This window comes from Mobula hypostoma, chromosome 1, assembly GCF_963921235.1.
Source record: "Mobula hypostoma chromosome 1, sMobHyp1.1, whole genome shotgun sequence".
Lineage (NCBI taxonomy): Eukaryota > Metazoa > Chordata > Chondrichthyes > Myliobatiformes > Myliobatidae > Mobula > Mobula hypostoma.
This window is the reverse complement of record NC_086097.1, coordinates 232,728,310-232,743,015: the sequence shown is the minus strand read 5'-3', so window position 1 is coordinate 232,743,015 and position 14,706 is coordinate 232,728,310. Positions and strand designations below refer to the sequence as shown.

The 14,706-nt window shown below is 41.8% G+C and overlaps 1 protein-coding gene across 3 annotated transcripts in view; it reads left to right on the top strand.

Annotated features, from left to right (window-relative positions):
• sybu (syntabulin (syntaxin-interacting)) overlaps nucleotides 1-14,706 on the top strand; it is a 129,404-nt gene that overhangs the window by 19,925 nt on the left and 94,773 nt on the right. The gene's annotated exons all lie outside the window — the stretch shown is intronic.

The following is a 14,706-nucleotide window of genomic DNA, read 5'->3' as shown; positions in this document are numbered from 1 at the left end:
AATAAACAATCAACATTTCTGGCATTTTGGAGAGGAATCTTATTCCATTCCCCATTCTGGCTACCCTCTTACTGCTCTTCTTCTCCTCACCTGCCCGTCAGCTCCCTCGAGTTCTCCTACTCCCTCCCTTTCTTTCATGGACCACTATCGTCACTGATCAGGTTCCTTTTTCTTCATCCCTTTACCTCTTCCACCCATTACTGCTCAGCTTCTCACTTCATCCCCTCTCCCCCACCCACCCACCTTCCCACTTCACCCAGTCTCACCTAATACCTGCTATCCTCTGCTCCTTTTCCCTCGCCCTACCCTTCTTATTCGGGCTTGTGCCCCCTTCCTTTCCAGTCCTGGTGTTGACCTCAGCCTGAAATGTTGACTGTTTATTCCACTCCACAGATGCTGCCTGACGTGCTGTGTTTGGTGGTAGTATGGTTGGCATGGATGAGTTGATCAGGAGGGTCTGTTTCCACCTGGTATTATACTCTGACTCTATGTCTTCTCAGTGACACTACTTCATGCTGTTAATTGGAATCTATGAGTTCTATGTATTTTGAGGAGTCCAGATTTCCAATTCTGATTTGCAAAGAGCAGTGTTATAAAGTCCCTTATGTTATGCATATTTGTAATGATATTATTGTAAGCAAAGTATCTTATTTTCATCTTTCCTGACAATATTTATGTACATTTTAATAAAACATCCCCTTAGTTTCCTTTAAAACCATCTTAAAGTTTATTTGAACTAATTATTTCCCCTTTCAACAATGTTAACTCGGGATGAAGGGTTCCGGCCTGAAGCGTCGACCAATCTTTTCCATGGATGCTGTCCGACCTGCTGAGTTCCTCCAGCGTGTTGTGAATGTTAACCTGGCCCTTGTCAAAGGAAGCTATTTGAATCTCTGTACTTGTGCCTTTCAGAAAGGACTAGTAGACTTGTCCCACTTTGTACCACTGCTAGTATTTCCTCTTTAGAAATATACAAAATTTCTCATTGAAATTATTGAATTTGCTTCTACCACTTTTCCAGGAAATACACAAATGTTTGCTGCATTAGTGAAAAACTTATCACTCCTGTAGATGGCTTGACAAATATCTTAAATCTTTGGTTTGTATTTGCTGTCCCTCTTTCGAATGGAAACAATACCTATCAACTTGTTCTGTCAAAACCCTTTATGATTTTGCTCTCAGAAGCACAGCTCAGTTTATTTTATCTTTATTTGTTATTTGGGGATACAGCATGGTAACAGGCCCTTCTGGTCCGACGAGCCTGTACTGCCCAATTGCACCCAAGTGACCAATTAACCTGCTGACCCCTACATCTTTGGGATGTGGGAGGAAACTGGAGCACCTGGAGGAAACCCACTTGATCACTGGGAGAATGTACGAATTTCTTACAGATAACAGTGGGAGATGAACCCAGGGTCACTAGGGCTGTAATAGTATCACGCTAACTGGTACACCACCGTAGTGCCCACTATTTTCTCTGATCACAAGTTTCTCTGATCTCTTTACATAATTTAATTTCTGATATGATTAGATAGATCTTTGCACTCTTTTCAAGTGTACGGCATCCTCCCAAAAGCATGGTGCCCAGAATCAGATTCTGTGTTCTTGGTGAGTAACAGCCACTGATTAATACAAGTTTGTAATAACTTCCATACTTGTTTGCAGTCTCTCAACTTTCCTATATGTGAATGCCAAGGCATGTTTTGTTCCTGGAGCTCCCTAAAATTGCACCATTTAGTTCATATTGCTCCTACTGATTTTATTTCCAAAATGCAATATTACCCGATTCATTTATTTGGCCATTTATTGCAATCCAATTCAAAAGTATGATTAGACTGCTAAATGTTGCTGTCATCTATCTTCCAGTTTGTTAATTTCCAAGCTTTGTGCCATGTGTATATTTAAAGCAGAGGATGATAAGTTCTTGATTAGTAAAGGCATCAATGGTTATGGAGAGAAGACAAGAGCATAGGGTTGAGAGGGATGATAAACCAGGCATTACAGAATAGTGGAGCAGCCTCAGTGGGCCAAATAGCCTAATTATGCTCCTATGTCTTAGGTGTAAACTTCAATAATAGGCAAGGTATTTCTACAAATAGAACGTTTGTACGTAACAGAAAGAGCAGTAACTCAAATGCCAAGATCAGCTGCCCATTCACTTCTTGCCTCAACCCCATTTAGGGCCCCAAACAGTCCTTCCAGGTTAGGCAACACTTCACCTGTGAATCTGCTGGAGTCGTCTATTGTGTCTGGTGCTACAATGTAGCCTCCTCTTCATTGGTGAGACCCGTAGTAAATTGGGGGATGGCTTCATCGAGCACCTCCACTCCATCTGCCAAAAGTGGAACTTCCCAGTGGCCAAACATTTTAATTCCCATTCCCATTTCCTCATGTCAGTCCATGGCCTCCTCTTGTGCCAAGAAGAGGTCACCCTTAGGGTGGAGGAGCAACACCTTGTATTCTGTCTGGGTAGCCTGCAACCTGATTTCAGGAATAGCAGTTTCTCCTTCTGGTAAAAAATATTGCCTCCCCCTCCCCTCTTTTTCTGTTCTTCTCTCTGGCCTCTTACCTCTTCTCACCTGCCTTTCACCTCACCCAGGGTTCCTTTCACCTTCCCTTTCTCCTTTGGTCCACTCTCCTCATATCAGATTCCTTTTTCTCCAGCCCTTGACCTTTCCCACCCACCTGTCTTCACCTATCACCATCCAGCTATCCTCCTTCCCCTACCCCACCTTCTTGTTCTGGCACTTTTCCCCTTCCTTTCCAGTCCTGAAGAAGGGTCTCGGCCCGAAAAGTCAACTCTTTATTCATTTCCATAGATGCTGCCTGACTTGCTGAGTTCCTCCAGCATTTTGTGTTACCAAGATCATTATATGTTCTTATACAGTCTGAGAAAAACTGAAAATTGAATGTTCTTAGAGTTATAATATTATTGAGAGACACCATGGAAACTGACTTTTTGGGCCACGCAGTCTTCAACCATTGCCACGTTAATTCCACATTCTCAAATCCTGCAGCTTCTACCACCCGCACACACTAAGGTCAATTTAGTTTGACTAATTAACTTACCAGTTCACACTTGTTTGGGACAGAGGAGGAAGCCAGAAAACCCACATGGTCACATGAAAACGTGCAAACACCACATAGGCAGCACCCTAGATCAGGATTGAACCCAGATTACTGACACTGAAAGGTAGTGCTTCTACATCCCCTGTGTGCCAAGTGATCTGTCTATTGAGATGTTTAGAAATTTGATTTCACCCCAAAGTTGATGTGATAAACATGTGCTCCCTTTAGCCTAAATTCCCAACTGTAGCGCCTATTACAAATTACTACATCAAAGGAATTTACCTTTCTTTTTAACAAATTTCACCAGGGCAGTTTCTCCCCATTTTAGTATTCTAAAGCACTATGTGTGTTTTCCAATGCAGCAGCTGCCTGAAGACATCGTAGCTGCCACTTTACTACTGTGGAGATCAATGGGTCAGAGCCTTCAAACAGAACCTTCAAAGTGGTAGCTTCAGTATCTGTAACAAAAATTGAGGTGCCACGGAGATGTGCAGCAAATATTGATGGACACACTCTTTATGCACATACTTTTTATATATTTCATTGTAGCATACAGTCATTTTTAATATATTGCACTGCACTGCTGCTGCACAACAACACATTTCACCTCATATATCAGTGCTAATACACCTAATTCTGATTTTACTTGGATGAATGTAGTAAGTTCATCTTTAAGTACTATGGACCATGTTAAATAACCTTCCAGAGGCCTGGATAAATAAACGTTCAAATTCCACGTCGATAGCTTGGAAAATTGGATTTAGTTAATTAAATAATCTAGAATAAATATGTACTGTTGGCAATGTTGACCATGAAGTGACCAGCATGTTATAAAATCTCCCTGCTTCAATAATGTCCTTTAGATTCAAAAATCTCTTCTTACCTGATCTGCCCTCTAGAATTGTCCAACAAGGTTTAATTACAGAGGCAGTTCAATAAAATGTGGCCTTGACTGTGATGTTTACATCCCGTGAAAGGAAATTAAAAAAAGAGGGAAGATGGGTGAGGCCTACTTATTTAGCACTTTGGCTCTCAGAAGCTGTCTGGTCTCTTCGAATCACCATTTTGCATACATTCATATAATATTTTATTGTCCTCTATTAACCTGCATCAGAATCAGAATCAGGTTTATTATCACCGGCATGTGTCGTGAAATTTGTTAATTTAGCAGCAGCGGTTCAATGCCATACATGATAATATAGAAAGAATAAATAAATAAATCAATAAATCAATTAATCAATCAATTATAGTATGTATTGAATATTGAATAGATTAAAAATAGTGCAAAAACTGAAATAATATATACTTTTTATAAATGAGCTAAGTTCATGGGTTCAATGTCCATTTAGGAATCTTACTGCAAAGGGGACGAAGCTGTTCCTGAATCATTGAGTGTGTGCCTTCACGTTTCTGTACCTGCTTTCTGATGGTAGCAATGAGAAGAGGGCATGTCTGGGGGTGATGGGTGTCCTTAATAATGTACATCACTTTCCTGAGGCACCGCTCCTTGAAGATGTCTTGGGTACTATGTAGGCCAGTACCCAAGACGTAGCTGACTAATTTTACGACTTTTGGTCCTGTGCAGTAGCCACCCCATATCAGACAGTGATGCAGCCTGTCAGAGTGCTCTCCACAGTATATGCACACAAGTTTCCAAGTGTTCTAGTTGACAAACCAAACCTTTTCAAACTCCTAATGAAATATAGCCGCTGTCTTGACTTCTTTATAGCTGCATCAATATGTTGGAACCAGGTTGAATTCTCAGAGGTCTTGACACCCAGGAACTTGAAATTGCTCACTCTCTCCACTAAACTAGCTGGTATATCTCACTTCTGCACACACTCTCATTTCCATCTGAGATTCTACCAACAATTGTTGTATCATCAGCAAATTTATAGATGATAGTTGAGCTATACCTAGCCACACAGTCATGGGTATAGAGGGAGTAGAGTAGTGGGCTAAGCATATACCGCTGATGTGCACCAGCATTGAGGAGGAGATATTATCACCAATCCACACAGATTGTGGTCTTCCAGTTTGGGAGTCAAGGATCCAATTGTAGAGGGAGGTACAGAGGCCTCAGTTCTGTAACTTATTAATAATAAATTCCTGATTAATGTGGGAATGATGGTGTTAAACACTGAGCTAGAGTCAACGAACAGCATCTTGACATAGGTGTTTGTATTGTCCAGGTGATCTAAGGCTGTGTGAAAAGCCATTGAGATGGCACCTGCTGCAGACCTATGGTGGCGATAGGCAAATTACAATGACATAGTATCAGCAAATGTCATGAAATTTGTTGTTGTGTGCCAGCAGTACATTGCAATACATAATAATAAAAACTGTGAGTTACAGTAAGTATATATATAAAAATTAAATTCAAGTCAAGTCTATTGTCATTTAACCATATACCGCAGATGTATACCGTAAAGGTGGTTCTCCAAATCAGGGTGTAAAGTACTGTAGTATACATAATACACACATCACATATAACTTATGAAAGTAATGGTGGAATCTACAGATGGATTACACATAAATAAACAAACTAAAATACATAAATTAAATATTGTAAGGTACAGAACAGATTAACCAGTGACACTTTGAATTCAATAGCCTAATGGCCTGGGGGAAGAAACTGTTTCCCATCCTAACCATTCTTGTTCAGATGCATTGTAGTCTCCTGCCTGATGGTAGAAAGTCAAAGAGGATGGATGAGTGGGATCCTTAATAATTCAAAGGGCCCTACAAATGCAGCGCTCCTGATAAATGTCCTTCATGATGGCAGGGAGACGCTATGGTTCTCTCATTTTTTCCTCATAGTCCTTTGTCGGGTCCAATGCTTAGCTGCTCCCATACCAGATGGAGATGCTTCTTGTCAGGATGCTCTCAATTATGCTCCTATAAAATGCATTTAAGATGGTGAGAGAGCCTCACTCTTCTCAATCTCCCTTGGAAGTGGAGATGCCACAGTGCCTTGTTATTCAGGGAGTTGAGGTCATCGGAGATGTGAACTCCCAGGATCTTGATGCACTTAACTCTCTCTATGGAGGAGCCATGTATTCGTAGAGGGGGATGGTTCATCTGCACAATCCTGAATGATTTCCTTGGTCTTCTTCACATTCAGACTTAGGTTGTTGTTTTCGTACCAGTCCACCAGCTTCTCCACTTCCTCTCTGTGCTCCGACTCATCAGTGTTGTTGATGAGGCCAACCACTGTTGTGTCATCCACAAACCTGATGACACGGTTTAAGCTGGATCCTACGACACAGTCGTGCATCAGCAGTGCGAACAGCAGCGGACTGAGCACACAGCCCCGGGTAGTGCCAGTGCTCAGAGTAATTGGACTAGAGACGTTGCTGTCCTCATGGACTGACTGTGGCCTTTCTGTTAAGAAGTCCAGGATTCAGTTGCAGAAGGAGGTGTTGAGGCCCAGCAAGGACAGTTTCCCCATCAGTTTCAGGGGAGTCTCGGACAAGAGGGCACGACTTCAGGATTGAAGGATGTCCATTTAGAACTGAGATGCAGAGAAATTACTTTAATCAAAGGGTGGTAAATCTGTGGAATTTGTTGCTGCAAGTGGCTGTGGAGGTCAAGTCACTGGGTGCATTTAAGTTAGAGGTAGATAGGTTCTTGATTAGCCAGAGTATCAAAGAGTATGGGGTGAAGGCAGGGGAGTTGGGATGACTGGAAGAATTGGATCAGCCCATGATTGAATGGCGGAGTAGACTCGATGGGTTCAATAGCCTCCTTCTGCTCCTATACCTTATGGTCTTATAGCTTCTGGGGTATGATGGTGTTGAATGCTGAACTAAAGTCTATAAACAGCAGTCTAGTATATGAGGCTCCAATTTCCAGGTGGGACAGGACAGAGTGGAGGGCAGAGGCTATTGTATCCTCACTGGATTGATTTGAGTGATAGGCAAAGTGGAAAGGGGCTAATGGAGCTGGAGTAAGGCTTTAATGTGCTCCATGACCAGCTGCTCAAAGCATTTCGTAATGGTTGATGTTAATGTCACTGGATGATGGTCATTTAGGCAGGTTACCATCACCTTCTTTGGCACTGGAATGATGGCTACCACCTTGAAAACCAAGGGGACAGTGGACTGTTCCAGAGAGATGTTGAATATATCAGTCAGCACCTCTTCTGTTAGCTGGGCTGTACAGTCTTTAAGTAAGTCGTGCTTAAAAAGCAGTGAGGTGGTGTTCATAGGTTCAATGTCCATTCAGCAATCTGATGGCAGGCAGGAAGAAGCTGTTCCTGAATCGCTGAGTGTGCACTTTCAGGCTCTTGTACCTCCTACCTGATGATAGCAATGAGAAAAGGGCATGTCTTGGGTGATGGGGGTCCTTAATGATGGCTGCCACCTTTTTGAGGCACCGCTCCTTAAAGATGTCCTGGATGCTGGGGAGCCCATGATGGAGCTGAGTGAGTTTACAACTCTTTGCAGCTTATTTTGATCCTGTGCAGTGCCCCCACCACCACACTGCCAGATGGTAATGCACCCAGTTAGAAAGCTCTCCACGATACATCTGTAGAGACTTGCAAGTGTCTTTGGTGACATACCAAATCTCAAACTCCTAATGAAATATAGTTACTCAATGTTAAGTTGCAATAACCTGCCGTACAAAATTCCAATCATTCAGTTTCTAGCTCACCAGCTTATATTTGCTGCCCTCCCCACCTACGCAGATTACAATTTATTTGTCACACCTACTCAGATTCAAATTCAGATTTATTTAGCAATCGAAAGATACAGTGAAATGCACTGTTTGTGCTAATAACCAGCACAACCTATGAACGTCATCAAACACTCCGGCGTCACCAGGGCATGCCCACAGTGTTCAACAGAACAACACAGAACGCACCATAACCAACTTCTTGAGTCTCCATTCTCCCAGAGCAGTTCCTAACAATGCCAGCAGTGCCCACACAGTGGGCTCTTTGTTCCCTTGTTCCCTTCTAACTGGCCTGATTCTTTTTCTTGAGCGTCCTTCAAACTTACCAGAGCCTTTTTCCTGTGCTTCCTTCAGATCTAGCAGGTTTTTTGGGAAATTCGTTATTCTACTGTGTACCATTAAAGAGAAGTTAATTAACTGTGTTGGAATATCTACTTGTTAGGCACTACCTAAATCCTGAGCTTGTCAGACTATCAAAGGTTTACTGTAAATATTTAATGCTAAATTCTTTGATACTGATTCCAATCCAGTCCTCCAATCCTTTTTTCGTTCTATTCTGCACAATTCTTCATCATCCTGTGAACCTGTAATGTATTCAAGAGCTCCTTTTATTTACAATTTATTTGGTCATCAAAGGACTTCTGTCTTTGGGTGCTTTTTCTTTTCAGCTCATATAAATATACTACATCTGATTTGTGGGTGACCTATCTGAAGTTCTTATCAATATAGGGCGAGCGAGCTGGGGCTTTTCTCTTTGGAACAAGGGAGGATGAGTGGGACTTGTGTACAAGATGCTAAGAGACAGAGTTGGAGTGGATGGCCAGAGACCTTTTTTTCCCCAAGGTGGAAATGGCTAATACAAGGGGGCATACTTTTAAGGTGATTAGAGGAAAGTAGAGCGGGGGATGCCATAGTAAGTTCATTACACAGAGAATGGTGGGTGGATGGAACACCGTGCCTGGGGTGGTGGTAGAGGCAGATGCATTAGGGACATTTAAGAAACTTTTAGATAGGCATGTGGAAGACAGAAAAAATAAAGGGCAATGTAGAAGGGAAGGGTTACATTGATCTTAAAGTTGCAAGGTCGGCACAACATCATTTGCCAAAGAGCCTGTATTGGGCTGTAATGTTCTATGTCCTGAATTTGACCCCATTGCCTCTACATTACTAGATAGTGTTTGTTTCTGTTCTTTCATGGCCAGATCCATTTTCAAATATATGCTGATAATGTCTTTCCATTTAGAATCTTCACTTTTGTGTTATTTCACAACTATTTTCAACCAGTTTATACTATGGTCAGTGCTGAAATGTACTCCATACCACCACCTGGAGGTTCTCCTCCGAGTTGCAAATTCCTTCCAGCATGAAAGTAATATCGTTGTTTCTTCATTGTTGCTAGGTATAAACCCAGAAAGACCGTAAGATATGGAGCAGAACTAGGCCATTCAGCCCATCGAGTCTGCTCCACCATTCAATCATGGCTGATTTACTATCCCTCTCAACCCCATTCTCCTGTCTTCTGCCCGTATCTTTTCACGCCTTTATTAATCAAGAAGCTATCAACCTCCACTTTAAGTACATCTTCATGACTTATTTGACTTGTGCTCCGCAGCCATCTGTGGCAACAAATTCCACAGACTCGCTGCTCTCTAGTGAAAGAAATTTCTCCTCATCTCTAATCTGAATGGGCCTCCTCGTGTTCTGAGGCTCTGCCCACTGGTTCTAAATTCCTCCACTATTGGAAAGGAGCTCTCAATGTCCACTCTATCAGGGTCATTCAATATTCAGTAGTCATAAAGTCATAGAGCAAAAAAGCACAAATACAGGCTCTTTAGCCCAATGCCATCCACTGTGCCCACATAGTTAGTTCCAATATCTAGCATTCAACTCTTATCCAGCCATGTACTGTACCTATCCAAGTGTTTCTTAAATGCTGTTATACTGGCCCCAACTGGTTCATGCCAGGTTGAATCCAGGTTGTAGGGACTGTGAAAAGGCGACATAACTACTCTGTCATATTGTGATACCTTGTCTGACCTGGAAGCAAGTAAGGATCAGGCAAATAGTTTCACAGTCAAAGCCAGTCATGGCGGTATCAATGCTAATTTCTTGCAGTACAGTTTTGAGTGCAGAATTCAGTTGCGTTCAGTACAGTGATATCCAGCAAGCTTGTTCCAACTGCCCAAACTTGGCCCTTCAAAACCTCATTTGAAGGAGGCCTTCCATACCTCTCCCATTCATGTACCTATCTAGATGGCTTTTAACTGTTGCTAATATGCCTGCCTCAACCATTATTTCTGGAGGCTCCTTCCAAATACGCATCACCCTTTGCGTGGATAAACTGTCCCAGATGTCCCTTTAAATTATGGTTTAATCATAATCAGATTTACTCAATTTACCACAAAAACTACTGAATTCTGCACTCAAAACTGAACCGCAAGAAATTAGCATTGATATTGCCACGGCTGGCTTTGACTGTGAAACTATTTAAACCATAAGACCATAAGACATAGGAGCAGAATTAGGCCATTTAACCCATCGAGTCTGCTCTGCCATTCCATCATGGCTAACCCCAATCCCACTCAATGCCATACTATATGTGCTTGATCCTTACTTGCTTACAGGTCATACAACAAGGTATCACAATATGATAGAGTAGTTACGTTGCCCTTTCACAGTCCCTATAACTAGGTTTCGATCCTGACTTCAGGTGCTATCCATGTGGAATTCCCCTGCAATCCCATGGATTTACACCAGCCTACTTAAACTCTTTCTCACCGACAATATGGAAATACTTTTACTACAACAACTTCAATGGTTTATTAAGATGATTCACCAAGGACAATCAAATTTTGGTGATAAGTAATGGCTTGTCAGCACTGATTACCTCCTGAAACATGAACATAGGTTTCCAGAACATGGTCCTTGAAGAGCTGGATACATTTGGGGAAATCCCTCCAGAGCTTACTCTTCTCACTTCTTTTGTCACAATCTATAAATATATTAACTGCATTATTGTCTTTAATACCTTTTAGGTTTTCATAAGGATTTGTTTCTCTAATTTCCTCCCACAATTTCATGCCCTGTAGTATCTTGCTACATAACAACTCCCCTCTTTTTACGTAAATCCGTACAGCGGGGTTCTGTCTTTCAGCTTTTAATCACAATTGTGGCAGTAAATTTGATCAATGTAAGACCATAAGATGGAGGAACAGAATTAGGCCATTTGGCCCATCAAGTCACAAAACATGACAGCACAGAAACAAGCCCTCTGTTCTATGGCACTCCTCAGTGCCCTACCGTTCACTATGTAAGTCCTACTTTGGTTTTTCCTCCCAAAGTGCAACACTGAATTTCACTTGCCCCATCATTGAAATATACCCACAACCAATGATGTCACTTTCAAGAAGTCGTCATCTCATGCTCTCATTATTTATTGCTATTTACTTATATTTGCATTTGCACATTTTGTTGCCTTCTGCACTCTGGTTGATCTTTCATCGATCCTGCTATAGTTACTGTTTTATAGATTTGCTGAGTATGCCCACAGGAAAATGAATCCCAGAGTTGTGTATGGTGACATATATGTACTTTGATAATTAAATTTACTTTGAAGTTCGAACCTTGAACACCTCACATTTGAGTGCAATAAATTCCATCTGCCATTTCTTAACCCATTTTTCAGACTGGTCAAGCTTTGATAGCCTGTGTATCTGTCATAGATTTTCAGAAAGACTTGTTTTTCTACTTCCCTCCCACAATTTGATGCCCTGTAGCATCTTGCTACATAACAGCTGCCCTCCTTTTCTTTCAACCTGTCCAGAGGGATTCTGCCTTTCAATTCTTAGTATGTTTGATCTACAATGCAATGCTTTGTTTTGTTTTTCTTCCATTTCTCCTGAGTGACTCAAGCAATATGACTGGGAAATTTTAATATTGAATTCTGCAACTTTTGGCGACTTGAGTTTTCAGTTTTCAGTCTGTATCAATCACCCATCCGTAACTTTAGCTAAATTTGATTATTTTTCCATTGATTTTTTTCTCTCTCTCTGGGAATGGAGGAAGTGTCCACTACAGCCTGCCGGCTTTGTTCTAATACTCCGCATTCTGAAGCTTCAATGTTTTTTTGCCTGTTTTCTCACCCTCCAACTGCTCCCATTCACTCATTAACCAGATAATTGGTACAGTTATCACAATGTCACCGGTTTCCTGCCTGCTTATACTTGCCATGCATCTCCTTCTTTTTCTTAACCAGGGTCTCAATATCTATCGGAAACTAACATTCCATAAACCTGTTATCCTTCCCTTTTAATAAACTCCTTATTCTCAAAGTTTCACTTTTGAAAGCCCCCCAATTACCAACTACACCTTTGCCAAAAAAAACTGTCTCAATCCACACTTGCCAGATCCTTTCTGATACCATTAAAATTGGCCTTTCTCCAATTCAGCTTCTCAATTCGAGGACCAAACCAATCCTTTTCCATAATTTCCTTGAATCTAATGGCATTATGATCACTAGATGCAAAGTGTTCCCCTACACAAACATCCGTCACTGTCCTCCGTCCCTAATAGGAGATCTAGTTTCGCACTCTCTCTAGTTGGGACTTCTATGGACTGATTAAGGAAACTTCCCCAAGCACATTTAACAAACTCTTTCCCATCCAGTCCTTTTACAATATGGGAGCCCCAGTCAATATGTCGAAAGTTAAAATCACATACTAACAAAACCTTGTGTTTCTTGCAACAGTCCATGATCTCTTATAAATTTGCTGTTCTAAATCCCATGGATTGTTTAGTGGTCTATAATATAATCCTATTAATGTGGTTGTACTTTTCTGTCCATAAATCCTTACCAGACAAGATCTCCGGTCTATGCTGAACACTGCTGTGATATTTCCCTGACTAGTAATGCCACCCTTCCCCCTTTAATCCCTCCCGCTCTATCACATCTAAAACAATGGTACCCTGTAACATTGACACGAGGAAATCTGCAGATGCTGGACTTTCAAGCAATACACATAAAAGTTGCTGGTGAACGCAGCAGGCCAGGCAGCATCTCTACGAAAAGGTACAGTCGACGTTTCGGGCCAAGACGCTTCGTCAGGACTTCCTAGAGATGCTGCCTGGCCTGCTGCATTCACCAGCAACTTTTATGTGTGTTGCCTGTAACATAGAGCTACCAGTCCTGCCCCTCCTGCAAACTAGTCTCACTAATGGCTACAATGTCATAATTCCACATGCTGATCCATGCCCTAAGCTTATCCACCTTTCCTACAATACGTACGCATCTCAGAATACTAGTCCCACCGTGATCAATCTTTTGATTCTTGATTTTGTATGTAGGTTTAACAACCTCTTTCTCCACAACCACTCCACTATCTGTCCTGGCAATCTGGTTCCCAGAACAATAGTGCTTCTTTACACAGGGAGTGGTTGATGTTTGCCAGGGGAGGTGGTGGAATCAGAGACAATTACTATATTTAATTGGTATTTGACAGACATTAAAATAGGCAAGATGTAGAAGAAAACATTTGGAATCTATATTAATTGTTCTGATTCCAAGTTCAAAATAACTTTATTATCAAATTTTCAGAATAAAAGGCAAGGACAACGGGTTTAGGGAACTTTGGTTTTGAGAGATATTTAAGCCTTGATTAAGAAGGAGGTATAGGCAAGAAGGAATAAATGAGGTGCTTATGGAGTATAAGAGATGCAAGAGAACACTTATAGAAGGAAATCAGGAGGGCCAAAAGAAAACACGAGGAAATCTGCAGATGCTGGAATTTCAAGCGACACACATAAAAGTTGCTGGTGAATGCAGCAGGCCAGGCAGCATCTCTAGGAAGTCCTAACAAAGCGTCTCGGCCCGAAACGTCGACTGTACCTCTTCCTAGAGATGCTGCCTGGCCTGCTGCATTCACCAGCAACTTTTATGTGTGTTGCCTGCAACATTGAGCTACCAGTCCTGCCCCTCCTGCAAGATCAGAGCGGTCAACCATGCATGGAGCCATAAGAGATGGGGGAGATCTTAAATGGATTTTTTGCATCTTTATTTACTCAGGAGATGGACACAGAGTCTATGAAAGTGAAGCAAGGCAGCAGTGAGGTCATGGACCGTATACAGATTACAGAAGAGGAAACTTTTGCTGTCTTGAGGCAAATTCGTGTGGATAAATCCCCAGGGCCAGACAAGGTGCTCCCTCAGATTCTGTGGGAAAGTGCAGGAATTGGAGGGCCCCGAGCAGAGATATTTAAAAGGTCTTTAGCCATGGGTGAGGTGCCAGAGAATTGAAGGATAGCCAATGTTGTTCTGTTATATAAGAACAGCTCTAATAACCAATAAGGAAATTATAGGCTGCTGAACCTGACATCAGTCTATAAGTTACTGGAAGGTATTCTAGGAGACTGGATATGTAAGTATTTCGATGGAAGGCCAGATTAGGAATAGTAAACAGGGACATTAGTGGTGTCTAACCAATCTTACAGAGTTTTTCAAAGAAGACAAGGCTATGGATGTTGTCCTCATGGACTTTAGTAAGGCCATTGACTAGGTCTCACATGGGAGGTTGGTCTAGAAGGTTCAGTCACTTTGTATTCAGGATGAGGTAATAAATTGGATTAGACATTGGCTTTGCTGGAGAAGCCAAAGTTCAAAGTTCAAAGTAAATTTATTATTGAAGTACATATATGCGCCTACAAACCTGTTACATCTTCTTGCAGGCAAACTCAATAAATCCAGAAATAGAATCGATAAAGCCAGATAGTGGTAGTGACTGGAGGCCTGTGACTAGTGGTGTGCCACAGGGATCGTTGCTGGGTCCAACCTTGTTTGTCATCTCCATCAACTATCTGGTTGGTAATACAGTAAGCTGGATCAGCAAGTTTGTGGATGACACCAAGATTGGGGATCAGGTAGGGGAGAATGAGGAAGACTATCAAAGCTTTCAGTGGGATCTGGAC